At 41.9% G+C, this 21376-nt stretch overlaps 2 gene segments (V, D, J or C); both read left to right on the top strand.

Annotated features, from left to right (window-relative positions):
• The first annotated feature begins 1559 nt into the window (after positions 1-1559).
• Positions 1560-21376, top strand: part of LOC125905371 (Ig kappa-b4 chain C region-like) — an 89047-nt gene continuing 69230 nt past the window's right edge. Inside the window, exon 1 of the C gene segment in view lies at positions 1560-1590.
• LOC125905372 (Ig kappa-b4 chain C region-like) overlaps positions 2287-21376 on the top strand; it is a 74634-nt gene continuing 55544 nt past the window's right edge. Inside the window, exon 1 of the C gene segment in view lies at positions 2287-2318.

Here is a 21376-nt window from a genome sequence, read left to right as displayed (position 1 = left end):
CTGCTTTGTATTGAGTTTGCCTATAGTAAAAGAAGGGTATGGGTTGGGTATGCAAATACAGTCTACTGTGTGGTAAGCAGGGGTGTGAATAGGGTTGGGCATCGGGAATCGGTTCGAAATGAGAACCGGCTCCAAAAGTCTGTTTCTGTAGACATGATTTAAAAAATGTAATTTCGATTTCCTCTTATCATTTCCTGACCACTCGCACTTGATGTTGGGGTTGATGTCATACACACTTTCCCGTCTCCTAGTGACGATGCGCAAGGACAGTACACAAAGTAGACACGTGCTGAGCAGGCACACGAGTTTGGCCACAGTCATGTCAGACCGTGGCATGGCTTTATTTTTATTCCAAAAAGATGATGGGTCGGCAAACTGCACCATCTGTGAAAGACTTACTACTACAGCATGCAGTGTCGCAGCTGGACAGAACTTGAAATTTTGGGTTACATAAAAAGATGGGCCGAGATATTAATCACTCCTCAAGTTGATGGTGCTCATATTCAATTCAGATTACTATGAGATGTATGTTCATTGGAGTTTCTTATTTTATTTTATTTTATTTTTAGACTAAATTGTGACCACAATGTTCAAGGCCAATGTAAAGTGATGTAGTTTTTAGAACAAAAGAAAAATATTGTGAGCCGATTGGGTAGACATCCTTGACAAATGTGATAAAATAATATTTCAGATTATGTCATTTAATGCAGTATCAACTTCTGTCTCTTGTTTTTTTCACCTTCTGTCTGTTTTTGAGACTAAATTGTGACCACAATGTTCAAGACGAATGTAAAGTGATGTAGGTTTTAGAACAAAACAAAAATATTATTAGTTTTTCGATTTACTCAGACCTTCTCTTGGCACACATGAAGCACTTTAACGTGGTCTGATGTGATGTTCTTGTACTGCTACTGTGTTATGAAGGGGTAGGACATGCGCATACAGTCCTTTGTGTGTGCTTTTTTGCGGTTTGACTCTGACTGACTCCAACAGGGACTTGGATTACTCTGATGATGCTGCTTATCAATGGATCAATCACTTTACCAGAGTATTGATTTGGAATGTGTTACTTCCTTTTTTATAAAAAGCTTTGGTTTGAGTTTGATGAGTCAAATTACTTACAGAATATTATGATGAATTCCCACTTACTCACAGCCACACAAATCACCATCACTGTGGGATGTATTCAGACAAAATGTATTTTCATTTATCATAATCTACGATAAACATAGGTTCATAATAATTATATATATCAGGATTATTAATGGCAGGATTTATAGGACAGTTTTCCTTTGGAATTTTAACATTTATTTGAATTTGTTTTACTGGAGGAGAAATTAATACTGCTTGTAGATGTTTGAAGTTTCACATAGAAAATGTTGTATATATTCATAGTTTGTGAGTCAGTCTCTAAACAGTTAAACCAGTTATTACACAATCTGGGTAAACTGGGAATATTTTTGGTGAGTTTGTTTGTGTCAAAGTCAGAGAGCCGTGTCTCTCTACAGTGAGAGGTTTTTGTACAGTGGCTCAATTAGTTTGTATCACTGTGGTACACGTTCGGTGGAGGAACCAGACTGGATGTTGGAAGTCAAATGTTTAATGTTTAATGTTTAAAATGTTTATTTTTTCAGCAGCCATGTTTTCTTTATATTATATATTTAACAGGCAAGAAACAGTAGTTGCCTTTCCATTTTGTTTGTAGACATATTTTGCATGAAAAGACAAAGTTAGCTTTATTCATTCATTCATTCATTCATCTTCTAACCGCTTCATCCTCTTGAGGGTCGCGGGGGGGGGGGCTGGAGCCTATCCCAGCTACATCGGGTGAGAGGCAGGGTACACCCTGGACAGGTCGCCAGACTATCGCAGGGCTGACACATAGAGATAAACAACCATTCACGCTCACATTCACACCTATGGACAATTTTGAGTTATCAATTAACCTAGTCCCCAATCTGCATGTCTTTGGACTGTGGGAGGAAGCCGGAATGCCCGGAGAGAACCCACGCTGACACGGGGAGAACATGCAAACTCCGCAGAGTGCTAACCACCACACCACCGTGCCGCCCAAAGTTAGCTTTAGAATGAGAAAATCAAAAGTCCATTGTAATGAAAATAAAACATGAAGCTAGAAGATAAATCTTTATTTCTTACTTTAATGGTTAAGTTTCATCTTGAGGGCTTGAAGGTTTACTTCAGTGTGTCAAAGTCAGAGAGCCATGTCTCTCTACAGTGAGAGGTTTTTGTACGGCGGCTCAATGAGTTTGTATCACTGTGGTGGACTTTTGGTGGAGGAACCAGACTGGATGTTGGACGTAAGTCAAATTTTAATAAAAAGTTTACACAGAAATACTAAATACCATACTGTAAAATAATGTTTCAAATTCCATTTTTAAATGTTTGTTTTGTTCATAAAGCTCTTAGTATTTTTGATATTATTTCTCCTCTTATCATGGAGACACACTCAGAGCAGCTTTACAAGCATTTCTTTACACATTCCTGTCATACTGACATTCAAATGACTTGATGATGAAGATAAAACTGCAATTCTACTGTAAAAATGTTTTCTAAAGTTAATGTTTAGTTTTCCTCCACAATGATAACTTTTGTCATGATGAAGTAAAACATACTTTATTCAAGTAAAATTGAACAGAGTGAAGATACAGATCAGTATTTGAAAAGGTGCAAATTCTGTTTTCTTTTTTATTGTACTAAATATTGTTGGATTTTTATTTCTTTAAATAGTCACTAAAGAATGACTGATATCCACATAAAGAACATCTGATTGTTTTTCTTTCATTTTCTGTCTTATTAATGTTTTCTCTAAATCCTTAAAAGTATTGTATGATCAGGTTTTTTGATGTATTTGATTTGAAATTTTTACAGTTTTTTCAAATCTGCTGCTTTTATGTCCAGTGTAGTTTGATATATTCATTCTGTATGATGATTGTCTCTGTGCTGATTTGCATGAGAGGCTTCTTAAAGGGAAGTGAAACAATGTGTGAGTGAGTGACTGATGGAGCAGAAAAAACATCTGACAGAAACTCCTTGAAGGAGAAAATCAACTCTCACACAGTAAAGGTGTCCAAGTGTCTGATGGTTGATTGACAGCTGTGTGGTCCCTGTCCTCTAAGATGACTGGTGTAACTGCCCACATGTCAGTTCATTTAATTCTCATTTATTTATTTATTTTTTGGTTCCTACCTGCCCTTTAATGAGGCGGACGCATTGTTTGTATTTGTTTCTACACGGTACCACTTTAGCGACACACCACCTGGCAGAGCATGGCAAGGGAGAAACAACACGGTCGGTTGTCTCCACACTCGGTAAAGTTGATGTAAAGATAAAGAGTTACAACTTTAAATGTAAACAAAGAAGACGAAGACAGAAGAAAAGACAAGATTCAGCCCCTTTGGTAGTGTGCAGCCTACGAGGTGTGTTTTATTGTGTATTTGTGTAATTACATTAAGCTGCAAGCTCTGAATTAGCACATGTATTTACGAGATTGTTTGTTTACTTTCATTTCTTTAGTTCTCACGGGTTGGGTCGGTCGGTGACTGTGAATAAATCCTGTTTTTAAACGAGCTCGGGTCTCATGCTTTACTACCGGGAGGAGCTACAGTGAGAACTCGACTGCTTCGCGTGAGTAGCCGAGGAAAACGTCGCTGGAGCACGGTGATCCACGGTCGGGACGAAGCCTCTCCACGTCGCGGGTGCGCCGTTTATTGCCGTCCTCACAGCAACCAAGGAAGCAGCCAGGAGGCTTAAGGTGCTATCGTATGGATTTGTGTGAACAAGAGACTTTGAGTGCTTTGCACAAGAGACTGAAACATTTGCATTTTAAAGTTGTACTTATCTTTCACTGTTGAAGTCTGTTGACATTCTTTGATGCAAATCGCGCTGATGGCGAAATTGTGTTTATCGATAATTACACTGTAAAAAATTGTGTGTCAAAACAAGTAGTGTTAATCGATAGTTACACTGTAAAAAATTTGTGTCAAAACAAGTAATGTTAATATTAAGATAACAGCACCACAGTAATTTAAAGGTGCATTGCAAGTGTTTATTGCATTTCTAACTTACCTGTGCCAGAGTTAACACTCACTGGTGGTAATAAGAGTATAAGTGAGTAAGCCAAACTATTGAACAGAAAGGCATAATCATTGCTACATGTTAAAACTGAGTTTTGGCCATTCTGAAAGTAACTACAAAGCTAAGAGTAGTATTACATTTAAATCTAACTGAAGTAATCAAAGTAAAATGTCACACATACAATTTTTCTCTGAGAGTGACAGAAATGGTGGTGGTGAAGACATACATCAGCATGGAACAGACATGCAACCACAAGCATCTGAAGGCATCGAAGCTGCTATCCAGGCTTCTTCGCCAGAGCCACAAAGAAGTCAAAGAGCTCGCAAGTTGACGGAAAAGGGCCAAGAATTGCACAAGGAGCAAGTTAAAAGGGTTCAACACCGTTTCATCAAGAGCTACGACAAGTGGAAAGCAGTCATTAAGGATGCCAAAGGAGTGCTGAGTGAAGAGTGTCCAACCAGCCTGCTGCATGAACACATTACTAAAGTGAGTGATGCTGCAAATGACCTGAACGATGTCTATGAAGAGTTGAGACGCATTGACATTCCAGACCCTGATAAACGTCGCAGAATAGACACTTGTGAAGCAGTAACAAAGACAATAATTAAAACTGCTACAAGTTATCTACACACAGAATCTGATGAAGATCAAGGGATTGAAAAACAAGACAGCAAAGAGAGATAGAGAATCTGTGTTTAAGTCTGCAGCATCAGATAGAACAAGCATCTCTCACCATACCAAATCGAAGTCCACCAGGTCTTCAGTTCATTCTCGAAGTAACTCAAAGGTCACATCCAGAGGCTCAAGTCAGTATTCTGCTCACAGACGGGAGGCTGCTGCTGAAGTCGCCGCCAATGAAGCTGCCTTGCAGGTACTGTTAGAGAAAGAACGTCATATCAAAGAACTCGAACAACTTGAGGCAGAAAATGCAGAGAGGCAAAGGGCACTAGAGGCCAAGCGACGAGAAGTGGAACGATTGGAGACAGCAAAGAAGTTAAAGGCTGCCAAGGCACGTCAGAAAGTGTATGAAGAAAGTGAATGTTCAGATGATGAAATAGATCAACTTCTCCATCAACCTGTCTCCCTGAAAGAGAAAGAAGAAATTAAAGTTGAAAGTAACCTGTCTCAGCATAAACCTCCACCACAAGCAATGACACTGCTAGGGACAGAAGACAGCACAGCAGCTCTTGTGAGAGTGTTTGCAGAGTCCATCAGTGTAAGTCGTCTTCCTATACCTGAACCAACGACATTTAGCGGTGATCCACTCAGATTCAATGACTGGAAGGTTTCATTTCAGACACTCATTGACAGAAAAAACATACCAGGTGAAGAAAAGATATATTACCTGCGAAAGTATGTGAGTGGCACAGCCAAGAAAGCCATAGAGAGCTACTTCCTGCTAGGCACAGAGTCAGCCTATCGTGCAGCATGGACCATCCTAGAAGAGAGATATGGCAATCCATTCCTCATCGCCAAAGCCTTCAGGGACAAGCTTGATTCATGGCCCAAGATAAACTCCAAGAGCAGTGTGGAACTCCAAGAACTCGCTGACTTCCTCCGCAGCTGTGAGGCGGCCATGTTTCAAATCAAGGGCCTTGAAGTACTCAATGACTGTAATGAGAATCAGAAGATACTCGCTAAACTTCCAGACTGGCTGACCTCTAGATGGAATAGGAAGGTCATGGAAGTGCAAGAGCAAAGTCACAAGTTCCCAAGCTTCAGCAACTTTGTTCAGTTCCTCACACGTGAAGCCAGAATTGCCTGCAACCCAATAACATCTCTCCATGCTCTCAAGCCAAGTGAAAGTGAAAGGAACAAGATTTCAAGGAACAGAGCTCCTGGAGCAAAGGTGCTTGCAACAAACTCAGGTGAAAAAACTGTTGTTACCAGTTGTACTTTCTGTGAGAAGGCAGGTCACACTTTACTCAAGTGTTACAAGTTCATGGATGAAACAGTCTCTGCAAGAGTCAAGTTTGTTCAGGAAAACAAGTTGTGTTTCGGCTGTTTGCAATCCGGCCATCGCTCGAAAGAATGTGAAGGGAGACAGACCTGCAACATATGTGAAAAGGGACATCCAACTTGCCTCCATGATAATCGTACTAAAGACAGAAAGACTCTAACAAAGGCTAATGGAGCAGGTAACCATGACAAGTGGAAGGACGGAAGCACTGAACGGCGACAAGACAAAGCAGTGAGATCATCATTTGAGGCGATGTCAAACAGAGTCATACAGGACATCAAAGACACTCATACATCCACTATCATTCCAGTGTGGGTGTCAGCCACAAGTGAGCCTGATTGTGAAATTCTTGTGTACGCACTCCTAGATACACAGAGTGACACAACCTTCCTTCTTGAAGAAACTGCAAAGGCTCTGCACACAAAGACTGAACCAGTTCAGTTAAAGCTGTCCACCATGGCTTCAAGAAACACCATTGTGCCATGTCGAAGAATTACTGGCCTGCAAGTAAGAGGATTTTACTCAAACAAGGTAATTCCTCTGCCAGTTACCTATACAAGAGATTTCATACCTGCAAATAGAGAACATATTCCCACACCAGAGACGGCTAAAGTTTGGCCTCACCTTAAACACATTGCAGCTGAGATAGCTCCTCTTCAAAGTTGTGACGTTGGCTTGTTAATTGGCTACAACTGTCCTCAAGCTCTCGTTCCGAGACAGGTGGTGCCTGGTGAAGGAAATCAGCCATTCGGACTGAGAACAGACTTGGGCTGGAGCATAGTAGGCTATGGCAACCTCTGTCTGGATTATGGAGATGCAATAGGAGTAAGTCACCAAGTTGTTGTGAAGCAAGTCATTCCAGAGTGTCAGTTGGCTTCAAACGTCACAAATGAAGTGCATTATGTCTGCAGAACACAGATTAAGGAAGTAGTCTCACCTGTAGATGTCATCAAGGTCCTGGAGTCTGACTTCGTCGAAAGAGCTTCAGATGACACAAGCATCTCCCAAGAAGACCTCCGATTCCTGTCACAGATGCAAGGGAGCATCCGGCTCAACGATGATGGTCACTATGAGATGCCGCTACCTTTCAAGAAGGAGAGACCTAACTTACCAAACAACAAGGTCTGCGCCATCCACCGTCTCAGATGCTTAGAAAGGAAGCTGAAAAGAAACGAACAGTACTACAAGGACTACAAAACATTCATGGATGACATCATAGCTCGTGGAGATGCAGAAAAGGTTCCTGAAGAAGACATCAACAAGACTCCCGCATGGTACATTCCCCATCACGGGGTATATCATCCGCAAAGGCCCGGAAAGATCCGCGTCGTCTTTGACTGTTCTGCAAGGTTTCAGGAGACTTCCTTAAACGACCATCTACTAACCGGCCCAGAATTGACAAACAACTTAGTCGGAGTCCTTTGTCGTTTTCGTAGAGGTCCTGTGGCGATAATGTGCCACATCGAGCGCATGTTTCATCAATTCTATGTGAAGGCAGAAGACCAAGATTACTTACGTTTCCTTTGGTGGGAGGAAGGAAATCTGGAAGCTCAACCATCTATCTACCGGATGAAAGTCCACCTGTTTGGTGCAGCTTCCTCCCCAGGCTGCGCCAACTTTGGACTAAGACATCTTGCTGATGAAGGACGGGGAAGATTCAGTGAAGACACAATTCAGTTCATCAAAGGAAATTTTTACGTTGACGATGGGCTGGCAAGTGTCACATCTCAAGAGCAAGCCATCCAGCTAGTGAAGGAAGCAAGAGAACTCTGCAGCACAGTCAAACTCCGGCTGCATAAGTTCATCTCAACCAGTGAGGAAGTCATGGCCACAATTCCTAAGGAGGAATGTGTTGCGGCTGCCAAAGATCTGGACATGGCGCTGGGTGAACATCATGTGGAAAGAGCGCTTGGCATTCAATGGTGTGTGACCTCAGATGAATTCCAGTTCCGAGTAGTCGTCAAACAGAATCCACTCACCCGAAGAGGAGTCTTGTCCATGGTTGCCTCAATATTTGACCCACTCGGATTCGTGGCACCGTTCATCCTGGTAGGGAAAAAGATTGTCCAGCAGATGTGTTGCGACAAGCTCAGTTGGGATGACACCTTACCTGACGACCTGAGACCTCTCTGGGAATCCTGGCTCCTAGACTTGAAAAACCTGGCTGGTGTGAAGATCCAGAGGTGCTACGTTCCACCAAACTTAGAAGTTCTGCACTATGAGTTGCATCATTTCTCCGATGCTAGCGCGTCAGGATATGGAGAGTGTTCATATCTCAGAGTGATCAGCACATCGGGTGAAGTGCACTGTACTCTAGTCATGGGAAGGTCAAGAGTTGCTCCCACTAAGGTGACCACCATACAGAGACTAGAGCTATCAGCGGCAGTAATAGCAGTCAAAGTCAGTGACATGCTCAAAAGAGAGCTTGAAGTGGATTGTGTGCAAGAAGTCTTCTGGACAGATTCAAAGATCGTTCTGGGCTACATCAGTAACGAAGCCAGAAGATTTCATGTGTTCGTAGCTAATCGTGTAGAACGCATCAAACAAAGTACAGAATCTGCACAATGGAGGTACGTAACTTCAGAGGAAAACCCGGCAGATCATGCCTCAAGAGGTCTCTCAGCTGACCAGCTGTTAAAATCTAACTGGTTCACAGGCCCAGACCTGCTTTGGCAGAAAGAGTTACCAACTGGAGATGTCAAGGTGGGAGAGATCCCAAGTAGTGACCCAGAGCTCAAGAAGGCCCAAGTCTATGACACACAGGCAAAAGAGGTGAGGTCATTGTTGGATCGCCTACACAAGTTCTCAGATTGGTCAAGGTTGGTGAAGGCCATTGCTAGATTAAAGCGCCTCGCTAGAGAAGTCAAAGGTCTGACGCCACGGTCCTGTGAAGCCACAAGCCTAGAAGAAAGGAGGCAAGCGCAGCTAACCATAATAAAAATGGTTCAAGAAACAAACCTCGCTCAAGAGATCCAGTATCTCCAGCATCACAAGGAGACACCACCGAAGTCTAAGCTGCACAGACTGAATCCATTCCTGGATGATCAAGGTATCATTAGAGTTGGAGGTCGCTTGACTCATGCTCCCTTACATCCACATGTAAAGCATCCGGCGGTTCTTCCGAGAGACAGTCACATCTCATCATTGCTGGTCAAGCACTATCATGAAAGAGTGCACCATCAAGGCCGGGGAATGACCACAAATGAGCTCCGTTCCAACGGCATATGGATCCTCGGATGCAGCAACCTGGTCTCATCCCATATCTACAAGTGCACCAAGTGCAGGAAATTCAGAAGAGGTTTGGAACAACAAAGGATGTCAGATCTTCCTGTAGACCGAACAGAAGCTACACCACCATTCACTTTCTGTGGCATGGATTGTTTTGGTCCGTTTTACATCAAAGAAGGGAGAAAAGAGTTAAAGAAGTACGGACTGTTACTCACCTGTATGTGCTCCAGAGCAATTCACATTGAAATGCTCGATGACTTGACCTCAGATGCCTTCATTAACACCCTGCGTTCATTCATTGCCATTCGTGGAGCAGTGCGGCAGATAAGGTGTGATCAGGGGACAAACTTCGTTGGTGCAAGGCGAGAGTTTGTTGAAGCATTGAGAGAGATGGATCAAGAGGAACTCAAGGAGAGGGGATGCGAGTTCATCTTTAATACCCCAGTCTCAAGCCACATGGGCGGAGTCTGGGAAAGACAGATCCGCACCATCAGAAGTGTTTTGATGTCTATCCTAGAACAGTCTGCCAAACAACTTGACTCCTCCTCTCTACGAACATTCCTATATGAAGTCATGGCAGTAGTGAACAGCAGACCGCTGACTACGGATAACCTGAATGATTCATCCAGTCCAGAGCCATTGACACCAAACCACATTCTGACCATGAAGTCCACAATCATATCACCTCCCCCTGGGAAGTTCGTCAGGGAAGACCTTTACCTCCGGAAGAGATGGCGTCGAGTTCAACTCCTGGCCAACAACTTCTGGTCACGTTGGAAGAAGGAGTATCTTTTAAATCTCCAAAACAGACAAAGATGGACTAAGGACCGCAGAAATGCACAGGTCAACGACATTGTTCTTCTGAAGGATGATGGGATACCACGAAACAAATGGAAGTTGGCCAAGGTCATGCAAGTTCATCCTGGGAAGGATGGGAGAGTGAGGCGCTCGTTGTTACTCAGTGATCCAACGCTGGATAAAATGGGAAGACGACTTCCAAACCAGTCTACCTGGAGAGACCTATTCAGAAGACGGTGCCGCTGTTGGAAGCAGAATAAAGACCACAGTGTACCATTCTCTCACTCTCAGTGTTACTAGCTGGCCTTATTGATTGTTATTGATGTGTTAAATGATAATATTTTAAGTAATGTTCACATACATTATATATGTCTCCCATAAGTTGTTCTAAGAAAATCACTCGTGATTTGGTGGGAGTGTAACTGCCCACATGTCAGTTCATTTAATTCTCATTTATTTATTTATTTTTTGGTTCCTACCTGCCCTTTAATGAGGCGGACGCATTGTTTGTATTTGTTTCTACACGGTACCACTTTAGCGACACACCACCTGGCAGAGCATGGCAAGGGAGAAACAACACGGTCGGTTGTCTCCACACTCGGTAAAGTTGATGTAAAGATAAAGAGTTACAACTTTAAATGTAAACAAAGAAGACGAAGACAGAAGAAAAGACAAGATTCAGCCCCTTTGGTAGTGTGCAGCCTACGAGGTGTGTTTTATTGTGTATTTGTGTAATTACATTAAGCTGCAAGCTCTGAATTAGCACATGTATTTACGAGATTGTTTGTTTACTTTCATTTCTTTAGTTCTCACGGGTTGGGTCGGTCGGTGACTGTGAATAAATCCTGTTTTTAAACGAGCTCGGGTCTCATGCTTTACTACCGGGAGGAGCTACAACTGGTGTCTCCTAGGTGATGTCCGTCCCACTCTGACGGTGCTGCCCCCCTCCAGTGAGGAGCTGCAGCAGGGGAAGGCCACGCTCATGTGTCTGGCCAACAAGGGCTTCCCCTCAGACTGGAGTCTGGCCTGGAAGGTGGACGGCAGCAGCAGTAGCAGCAGCAGCAGCTGGGAGGAGAGCAGGAGCCCTGGGGTGCTGGAGAAGGACGGCCTCTACAGCTGGAGCAGCACCCTGAGGCTCCCTGCAGACCAGTGGAGGAAGGTGGGCTCTGTGACCTGTGAGGCCACCCAGGGCTCCCAGACTCCACTCTCAGAGACACTGAGGAGAGACCAGTGTTCCCAGTCCTGACCTGACTCACTGGGACTCTGCTGCTGGTTTTACTCTGCTACTGCTCTCTGTCTTTCTGTCATCTGACCAATTTAACAGTTCTCACTTTGAAACAGCAATGTTTTTATTCTTGTTTTGATGCTTATGCTGTTAATGCTGTATAATAAAACATAAGCAAATTAAAAAACATTGTCTGAATATTGTTATTGCAACAGTTCCCTTCTCCCACATGTTAAGAGATACAAGATTATAACCCATGTCACAGTTAGATTGTCTCACTGCTGGTGATGGTTTCATTAATGACTTCTTGAATCATGTAATGGCACTTACCCACTAAGTCATTGAGGTTCATCTGACAGTGTCTCTTTTTATCAGTATTATTATGGACCAGGGTCATTTTGATGAAATTATTTTAAAATGTGTCAAATCTAAATGACTTAATAGAGTTTTAAAGATTAGGAACAAATTGCAGATTATCATCAGCATACGATGATATACCATGGTTCTTTAATGATGTTCTTATGTCAAATATTTAATGCTGGTGTTGGTTATTTTTTTTAGAACATTAATCATTCGATGTAAAGTCACAGGTATATCAGGTGAATGAGGATTCCTATTTCATGAACATTCATTTTCATCAAGACAATATAGTCAGTCCTTTAAATACATCTCCAAAGATTTTAACAAAAAAAATATCAGGGTTTGATATAAAAAGCCCATCAATGAGAAAAATAAAGAGTATACAAAAATAACATTTGTCACAGTCTTAAATAAAATTTAAGCAATGTAACTGCTAAAGTCTTATTGTACCACATTCTGTTTTCATGTATCACTGGAAGAAGTCTTAGCTTGTCAGAAGCCTATCGGTGTGTTTCACGAAATATAACTTTAAAACTTTTAACCTAATGAGTTGAATTCTAATTGGTATTGTGTTTTTATTCAACTTAAAATTTTCAAAGAAATTATTTTTAATAAATGTATTAATTATTATATTAATAATATTACACAGACTATATTTCTCCATCTTACTTTTTGGAGTATGTATCTCATTTACACAACAACCGAATTTGTATCTGAATTCTCAGAGTTTTTATCCAGTTTAGTTCTTAAATCAGATAAAGTTATTATTGTAGGCGATTTTAACATTCATGTCGACGTTGATAATGACTGCCTGGCTACTGCGTTTATCTCATTATTCGACTCCATTGGCTTCAGTCAGGGTGTACATGAACCCACTCATTGTTTTAACCATACCCTTGATCTGGAATTTCTCAATTATGGGATCAATAAAGGTGTGTCTTATCTTATCTTATCTTAGTTCTGACGTATGGAATTGAAATTGATAACCTAACAGTCTTTCCACAGAATCCCTCGCTATCGGATCATTATCTGATTACTTTTGATTTCTTTTTACTCGATTACACACTACTCAGCAACAGTTACTATACTAGATGTTTATCAGATAGTGCTGTCGCAGAATTTAAGGAAATGATTACTCCGTCGTTAAATTCAATACCAAGTCCTTCAGTAACCGAGGTTTCCCGTACCAACTTTAACCTCTCCCGAATTGATCATTTTGTCGATAGCGCCGGAGGCTCGCTGCGGACAACACTCGACTCTGTAGCTCCCCTTAAAAAGAAGTTAACAAAGCAAAGAAGGTTTGCTCCTTGGTATAACTCTCAAACCCGTAAGTTAAAACAAATATTGTGAAAATTTGAAGGGAATTGGCGATTAACCAAACTGGAAGAATCTCGTTTAATCTGGACAGACAGTCTCAAAACTTATAAGAGGGGCCTCCACAATGCCAGAGCAAACTATTACTCAGCATTAATAGAAGAAAACAAGAATAACTCCAGGTTTCTTTTCAGCACTGTAGCCAGGCTGACTGACAGTCAAAGCTCTATTGAGCCTTGTATTCCTTTAGCCCTTAGCAGTAATGATTTTATGAGCTTTTTTAATGACAAAATTCTAACTATTAGAGGCAAAATTCATGACCTCCTGTCCTCAGATAGTAAGCCTACCTATCTAACCTCAAACACAGCTGTAAAACCTAATATATATTTAGATTGCTTCTCCCCAATTTCTCTTCAAGAATTGACCGCAGTGATTTCTTCATCTAAATCATCAACGTGTCTCTTAGACCCCATCCCAACTAGGCTACTTAAGGAGGTCTTTCCTTTAGTTAACACTCATATATTAGATATGATCAATATATCCTTATTAACAGGCTATGTACCACAGTCTTTTAAGGTAGCTGTAATTAAATCTCTACTAAAAAAGCCCACCCTGGATCCAGAGGTGTTAGCCAACTATAGACCAATATCTAATCTTCCCTTTATGTCAAAGATCCTTGAGAAAGTAGTCGCAGACCAGCTGTGTGATTTTCTCCATGATAATAATTTATTTGAGGAATTTCAGTCAGGATTTAGAGTGCATCATAGCACTGAGACAGCACTAGTTAAAATTACAAATGACCTTCTGATTGCTTCAGACAAAGGACTTGTCTCTGTACTTGTTTTATTAGATCTTAGCGCGGCTTTTGACACAATTGACCATCAAATTCTACTACAGAGACTGGAACACTTAATTGGCCTAAAAGGTTCTGCACTGAGCTGGTTTAAATCTTATTTATTTCATCGTTTTCAGTTTGTTGACGTTCATAATGAATCATCCTTATGTACTAAAGTTTGTTTTGGAGTTCTGCAAGGTTCTGTGCTCAGACCAATCCTATTTATTCTATATATGCTTTCTTTAGGCAACATCATTAGAAATCACTCTATACATTTCCATTGTTATGCGGATAATACACAGTTTTATTTATCAATGAAGCCACAAGAAAGTAATCAATTAACTAAACTCCATAACTGCCTTAAAGACATAAAAACCTGGATGAGCACCAATTTCCTGATGTTAAATTCGGACAAAACTGAAGTTATTGTTCTTGACCCCAAACAACTCAGATAGTCTTTATATGATGACATAGTTTCTCTAGATGGCATTACTCTGGCCTCTAGCACTACCGTAAGAAACCTCGGAGTAACATTTGATCAAGATTTGTCTTTTAATTCTCATTTAAAACAAACCTCACGGACTGCATTTTTTCATCTGCGTAATATTGTGAAAATTAGGCCAGTCCTGACCCGAAAAGATGCAGAAAAATTGGTCCACGCTTTTGTTACCTCAAGGCTGGATTACTGTAACTTTCTATTATCAGATAGCTCTAGTAAGTCCTTAAAAACTCTCCAGCTAATTCAGAATGCAGCAGCACGTGTACTAACAGGAACTAAGAAATCATATTTCTCCTGTTTTAGCTTCTCTGCACTGGCTCCCTGTAAAATCCAGAATTGAATTTAAAATCCTACTGTTAACTTATAAAGCTCTAAATGGTCAAGCTCCGTCATATCTTGGAGAGCTCACAGTGCCATATTATCCCACCAGAACACTGCGCTCTGAGAACGTAGGGTTACTCGTGGTCCCTAAAGTCTCCAAAAGTATATCAGGAGCCAGAGCCTTCAGCTATCAGGCTCCTCTCCTGTGGAATCATCTTCCTGTTACGGTCCGGGAGGCAGACACCGTCTCCACATTTAAGACTAGACTTAAGACTTTCCTCTTTGATAAAGCTTATAGTTAGGGCCGGCTCAGGCTTGCCCTGTACCAGCCCCTAGTTAGGCTGACTTAGGCCTCGTCTGCCAGAGGACCCCCCTATAATACACCGGGCACCTTCTCTCCTTCTCTCTCTCTCTCTCGTATCCTATTACTGCATCTTGCTAACTCAGCCATTCTGGATGTCACTAACTCGGCTTCTTCTCCGGAGCCTTTGTGCTCCACTGTCTCTCAGATTAACTCATATCACAGCGGTGCCTGGATAGTGTGACGTGTGTGGTTGTGCTGCTGCCGTGGTCCTGCCAGATGCCTCCTGCTGCTGCTGCCATCATTAGTCATTAGTCATACTTCTACTGTTATTATACACATATGATTATTGTCACTCATGTATGCTGCCAGATAACTTTCAACATATTGTACCACAGTAGCCAGAACTATAACTTTAATATTATTACTTTAATTAATGTTGTTGTAAGCTACTGTCATTACTGTCTGTCCTGCATCTCTCTCTCTCTCTCTGTCTCTCTTTCTGTCTCATTGTTTCATACGGATTACTGTTAATTTATTATGCTGATTGTTCTGTACAACATCTATTGCACGTCTGTCCGTCCTGGAAGAGGGATCCCTCCTCAGTTGCTCTTCCTGAGGTTTCTACCGGTTTTCTTTCCCCGTTAAAGGGTTTTTTTGGGGAGTTTTTCCTTATCCGCTGCGAGGGTCCAAAGGACAGAGAGATGTTGTATGCTGTAAAGCCCTGTGAGGCAAATTGTGATTTGTGATATTGGGCTTTATAAATAAAACTGATTGAATTGATTGATAATAGTGTTTCAGTGTCTGTGCAGCTGTTGAGTCAGATCAGTTCCTCTCTCTCTAATTTGTGTTAATATTACACTATCTATATTTCTCCATCTTACTTTTTTGAGTATGTATCTCATTTACACAACAACCGTCATTAGAATTATTAATAGCGTTTCAGTGTCTGTGCAGCTGTTGAGTCAGATCAGTTCCTCTCCAAGTGAGGAGGTTTTTGTACATGTTGTATCACTGTGTGAATGGGTAGCTGTAACCACTCTGTAGACAGTAATAAACTCCTGCATCTTCAGTCTGAACTCCACTGATGGTCAGAGTGAAGTCAGTCCCAGATCCACTTCCACTGAAATGATCTGAAACACCAGACTGACGAGTTGTAGCCTGATCAATTAGAAGTTTGGGAGACTCTCCAGGTTTCTGAAGATACCAGTGAAGGTAGGTGCTCATATCTGAACTGGCTTTACATCTGATAGAGACTGTCTATCCTGGAACAACAAACTGAGATCCAGGAGACTGAAAGTTAATTCCAGAGTTGGGTATAACGCGTTACAAAGTCACGTAAGTAAGTAATCTTAAAGTAACGTAAGTAAGTAATCTTCTCAATCAACTCTAACTCTAACGCGTTACAGAGTACTCTAACGCGTTAGAGAGTAACGCGTTAGAGTACTTTGATTACTTTTTGCAATAACGAGTAGGCATTTGCCGGTTACCGGCGTCACGGTTTACCACGGTAAAAGAATGTCACGGTGTCACTAACGGCCCATTTTCTGTTCTGTCGGTAAAGCCCGACGGTGTAACCTATACGCTACGTTTCATAAATGGGAACTTCAAGAACTCAAAACTCAGAAATAACCCTGTGCCAGTAGTACATTTCAACTGGTACACACTCTGAACTCACGCATGTGCAGCCGCTGCAGTCAGCACAATAATTTGGGGGGGTGGAGTTAAGAAACGGCTTTATTAAACTTTTAACGGGTCTATATTAGCCTACACATTTAAACAACTGGTGTGATGATGCGTTGCACTGAGAAGAGATGCTTGGTACGTGCTGTCGCTCATGAAAGGTCAAATGAATATTAGCCTACCGTTTTAAAGTGTAGAGTGTGAAAATAGGATGACGCCCGTTTTATTCTTCTTCTTCTTATTATTATTATTGCGGTAATACCGGTTACCATGGTATTTTTGCCCACGGTTATCATACTGTCAAAATCTCATACCGGCACATGCCTAATAATGAGTAACCTAACACGTTAGTTTGCTGTTTGAGTAATCAAATACTTAAGTACATTTTCAAACAAGACATCAGTTACTTCCGTTACTTTTAGAATGCTGGTCCTTCAGCTCCGAAACAGCAACGGCTGTTTTTGGTTCTAATAACGGAGATAACGTTAAACCTATCAGTCCAAAAGAAGCCACGGAGCTTGTGGCTCGCTACGTGGTAGAAGAAATGCTGCCATTGTCTATGGTGGAGTCTCAATAGGTGGTGTAGGACTCGCTGACAGACAGGTCAGACTCAGGACTTGCATTATGCCTGGTACACACTACACGACTTTTCTGCCCGTTCTGAAAGTCACTATGTCACATTACACGATTGTGGAGTCATAAAATCCTGCCATGACTTGGCTGACAGACATGACACACTACACAGTGGTACTCACCAATTATCCCCGGTCGTCTTTCACAACGTGTGTGATGTCATCAGGTTATTCTTGACCTATTTTATTACTTTTTTATTTACAATTTTATTTACTTCGCCCGGTCTGCAAAACTAGAGGCCAATGTGTCTGCTCATGTGCCAGCCAACATGTTGTTGTAGTAACCTAAAAGCGTCAGCAGATGGAAGGAGCTACATTTGAAGCGCCATACGTAAACTATCAAGCTACTGTGTCTTCCACAGGAAGTTCTGACAAATGTTTCAGAATAAAAGCCTATTTAGAAAATGGAGGGATTCTCTCAGCCGAGGTTATAAGGAGCTTTTAATTTGAAACAAGTGTTGAGTTTGAAATGACGGTGTGATATGTTAACTTTACAAAGACAACGGAGCGGATAAAAAGTAAATATATAAACACACAGAGGGATTAATAAATAACGGACCATCTATAATGTAGTCTGTTTCAAATGAAGCTGGGAGCCTCTGCAGTTGTGGTGAGTAAAAGCCTCGCCACTATTTGTTAATGTTATTACTTTATGTCCGACCGTGAGGATGTACCATTGTTTGCTAGCTTGATGCTAATGACAGTAACGTTAACTCAGCGGGTTGACAAAGTGCCTCTGCTGTTTCACACCATCATTTCCCCCTTTTATGCTGTGTTCCCACCAAACGCGAATTCGCAAATTCACACATCAAGATTACATACAAAGTCAATGCAAAGACGCGATTAGAGGCGAAATCGCGCCGGGCGGCGCAATGGATGTGTCTAGCGCAACGCGATGAACGCGATGGACGCGATAGAGGCATCTAGCTCAGCGCGCTAGACGCGAAATTTGTGTCCAACGCCTCATCGCTCGAGTTGAAAATATTGAACTTTTGAGGCGAGTTCACATGACGCTGTGCCACGAAAGCCAATCAGCGTTGAGATTCTCCCGACGTCACTGGCGTGTGTGAACAATGTCTAGTTGTTGACACAGCAATAAACTGCTACTTACCGGAGACAGATGGACAGACGCTCCGCAGCTGATGTGGAGCGCCTGTAGTTGGTGTCCTGCCGGGAGATCCTGGCGCCAGCCCTCACCAACAGGTCCTCAAACTGGGCCCAAGTCAGCCTGAAGTACCGCTGAAAGCGGCTGTCATCCAGACGGAGTTCCTGGAGGAGGTGGTGAAACTCGCCGAGCTGGATGCGCTTCTGCAGGATAGGGTGAACCCACAAACGACGGCGTTTGGCCCTCCAATGCATTTGGGACTTCCAGAGCAGGTACAAAGCAGCGATGGTGGTTATCTCAGCCATGGTCGTCAGTGGCTACCCGGAGCTATATGATACTATGTGTCTACTCTACAGAGACCGCAACAAAAACGAGTAGGCTTGGGTGAAAGATGCCGAGGAGACTGGTCTACTTGGTAAGTTCTGTAAATATGTGTCTTTAATTAGTTTGCAGAATGGTTGTACTATGAACGTTAGCACTAGCTTAGCTCCAGTTAGCACAGCCAGCTTCCCTGCTACTCGCGCGAATGACGCAATAACGCAAATTAACAAAATGGTCAGGCGTCCAAACTCGGGCGTTACAGGTGGCGCGTTACTCACATTACGAGCAAGTAAATCGCGTTCATCGCGTTTGGTGGGAACACAGCATTACTCTGTGTGGTAACATCCCTAGAGGAATTATTAAAAATGCTGGGGTGTTGTTGTCATACAGGTGTCTACGGCAGCAGATCATTCTGTGTTTCTACTGGTCAACTTCTACTGGTCTGTGATGGGAGAATTGGATCTCAGTGAAGGGCAAGTGGTCCATAACTTTAATTTTGGAGACAAAAAAATCTAGGCTTAGCGCCCTGTGGTCCATTGCCCAATAGGAAATGTAGAATACTCAAAAGTACTTTAAAAGTGCTTGAGTTACTTTTCTCAGGGAGTAACGTTGGAAGTACTTTAAAAGTAATTGAGTTACTTTACTCAGTAAAGTGTGGTGACCCAGCTGTTTTGACGTCATTTTCCATTCACAAATCCAGCCGTTCACGCCCATCTCTCATTTCCATTCATCCAATAACCGTACGCCACCAACCCTGCGTAGTAATTCAAAACCACCCAATCACTCGCGTTTCACTACTGTGGAGAAACACAGACACACCAGACACACGCTGACAACTCTTACCTGTAAAATAAAATGTAAAATACAAGGAAGAAAAATGAAACTGTGTTGTGTTGTAAATGTTTAATTGTGAATTGTATTTTGGACTACTCATTCAAGCAAGTGTGGTTGTACGGGTTTAAGGTCTGTTTGTTTTGAGTTTGAAGTATTATTATTTGTCAGACCCGACTGTGACTGCCCCACTTTACTTACTTTTAAATTAACCATTACCCAACTCTGGTTAATTCATACATCTGCGCTGAATCAATGACAGAGCTACCTTAGCTGTAACCTACGCGAAAGACTGACGTGCACCTCCCCAGAATTGTAACTACACGTCGCGGTGACACAGACCTCCTGTCTGTCGCTGGTTACTGACACCATTTCCCTCAGTGGAAACTAAGCTTTTATTTACTTGTATTTCACAGATAAGAAACAATAAATTGTGAAGACAGTAAAGGCTCCACTAAAATAGCATTTTAAGTCATGTGTGTAATCTATGATAGATTACTATCCTTCAGAGACTGTTACTTTGGGATTCATCCAGGTTTCATATGAGAAGAGGAAATCTCCGCTCATTGCTAAGCTAATTTATACACTTTAAAATGCAATAGACTTGCGCTAATAAGGTTAGCATTTTGTATTTCTTTGGATACGTGTTTCGTATGACGGTTGTTTTGTCGGTGAATCCTGTGAGTTGTAATGGAGCCAAATTGTGTGCCGTTACCTTTTTTAAATGTCGCTGTTTTCACCAGTTTAATATGAGAGGAGTAAAAGATTGCTAGTAGCTAGGCTAATTTATACAATGTAAAATGCCGTAGGTTTGTGCTAATAACGTTAGCATGTTGTATTGTGGGGAAAATGTATCCAGATGAAGACAAGTGTTTGTCTGTGAGTGCTGCGATTTATAGTGAAGCCAATTTCTGTACTAGTGTTTGAAATTATCGCGATAAAGCCATATTTAATGTGTGTTTTGGGTGTGTTTTGAATCAACTAAACTTAACAGCGCTTCACAGAAACCTCCACCGCCGAGTAGTGTTTTGGAGGTGTAACTGCAGAGTGACACAGACACACCACCGCACAAGAAAAAATGCTCACAACGACGTGCGTAGGTTAAGTGCGTAGGATCTACGCACAACCGTAACTCTTGCTTGAGTCAAGATGATTTCTCTTGATGAATCTGGAAAACATGAAAAAGAGCATAAGGGTTATTGAGAGAAATCCAGTTTGGAGAAAGATGATCAACATCCAGGCAGAAGAGTATCATTTTCTTTAACATGGAGAACAGATGGAAGAAGGTAAATGCTGCTTGTAATGGGTTATGAATGATGGTGAGAAGCTGTGATCGAGAAATTAATTTGATTTCCAGCAAGATCATTTTTTGTCATCTCACTTGTTTTGACAAATGTTCATTTGATGTTAAAGCAACAATATTGAAATGTTCGATCTAACTGATGACAACGTGTGTGTGTGTGTGTGTGTGTGTGTGTGTGTCCTCAGTGAAGTGTATCAGTCTCTGCAGTAGCTTCCAGCTTTAGCAGTCAGTTCTGTTTCTGTTCAGTCTGACTGAGGGAGGTTTTTGTACCAGTGGCGATTGCTCTAAGACTGCAAGGGAAGCTCAGCTTCCCCTAAAATGTCAAAACATAAGTGGTCAAATATGTACTGTTGTGTTTACATTCATTTCATTGCGTCCAAAGACTTCAATGGGGAAGCATAGAGTGGGTTGTTCCACTGCAGCAAAACTAGACAGTCATTGGATAAATGCTCGGTTTTGTCCCGCCCATCGGACGCTCAGCGTCTCTGGGGGTCTATGGGGCAGTGGGCTGGCCTTGGCTGGCCTGGACGCTGGGCTTCTGCACGATGACTGGATGATCTGTCTG

This window comes from Epinephelus fuscoguttatus, linkage group LG17 (assembly GCF_011397635.1).
Source record: "Epinephelus fuscoguttatus linkage group LG17, E.fuscoguttatus.final_Chr_v1".
NCBI lineage: Eukaryota > Metazoa > Chordata > Actinopteri > Perciformes > Serranidae > Epinephelus > Epinephelus fuscoguttatus.
This window is presented reverse-complemented; position numbering and strand designations above follow the sequence as displayed.